The sequence below is a fragment of the Peromyscus eremicus genome, chromosome 20, assembly GCF_949786415.1.
Source record: "Peromyscus eremicus chromosome 20, PerEre_H2_v1, whole genome shotgun sequence".
Taxonomy (NCBI): Eukaryota; Metazoa; Chordata; class Mammalia; order Rodentia; family Cricetidae; genus Peromyscus; species Peromyscus eremicus.
The window spans coordinates 41,842,805-41,843,915 of NC_081436.1; the positions used below are offsets into that span (position 1 = coordinate 41,842,805).

At 48.1% G+C, this 1,111-nt stretch overlaps 1 pseudogene; it reads right to left on the reverse strand.

Annotated features, from left to right (window-relative positions):
- Positions 1 to 338: 338 nt before the first annotated feature.
- Positions 339 to 851, reverse strand: LOC131897204 (synaptojanin-2-binding protein-like; annotated as a pseudogene).
- Between the last annotated feature and the right edge of the window lie 260 nt (positions 852 to 1,111).

Sequence of the window (1,111 nt, forward strand, 5' to 3'; positions counted from 1 at the left end):
CTTTAAACCCAGCACACAGGGAGGCAGAGACAGGTGGATCTCTCTGAGTTCGAGGCCAGCCCAGCCTACAGAGTGAATTCCAGGAGCAAAGCTACACAGAGAAACCCTGTCTCGGGGAAAAAAAAAAAAAAAAAAAAAAAAAAAAAAAAAAAAAAAAAAAAAAAAGCCAGAGTCTAGTAAAATATGTAACTTCCCATTAGTTCTTAGCAAGGCTTCTCCCTCCCCCGCCAGCTTTTCTTCAAATAATACCTTTACCCTCCCATTCGAATTCGAAGTCTTGGCGAGTTTGAACAGCAAGGTTTTGAGTGGTAATCAGTCACTTTAAATCACGTGTTGGCTATGTAGAGGAGAAAGGATAAGGGAGACTGGCAGGGGAGGTGAGTGAGAGAAATAGTTCATTGGACACACCGGAAGACCGCAAGCATTTCAAAGCTGTTTTCGGTATCTCACGAAGGCCCAAACTGCGACCCTGGTGAGGGCAAGCACTGGTAGCAGCACCATAGCTACAGGAATACCACTTGGTTCTCCTTCAGCTCGATATACTATAGGTCCATTCTGCACTGGCAGCCTATGCTGTACTCGCAGGGACACAGCAGATCCCGCATTACGAAAGAGGTCTACAGCATCCTGGTGTAGCAGGTTCTTTAGGTCTCGGCCATTTACCGAGAGGATCTTATCACCCTCCTGCCCATCCCGGGCCGGAGCACCGTCCTCTTTGATGCGGCTGACGTAGATGGCACTGTTGTTGGAGACTTACTGTTGAAGCCCAGCCCCGAGGGTCCTCTCGTCAGGTTGATCTCTTCCTCCGTGACTAAATAATCCACCCGTTGGTTCATGTCTGACAGCTCTCCCGGCGGAAGCCTGGGGTCAGGGGTGCTCTGCGAATCAAGCTCCGCGCTGCATCCCCAGCATAGCTTTGGTGCTGTACTTTTTTTTTTTTTTTTTTTTTTGGTAGACCAGGCTAGCCTTGAACTCACAGAGATCCGCCTGCCTCTGCCTCCCGAGTGTTGGGATTACAGGTGTGCGCCACCACCGCCCGGCTTGTGCTGTACTTTTTACAACAGTTTTTTTTTTTTTTTTTTTTTTTTTACTTCATTCTAGTGTTCGATGT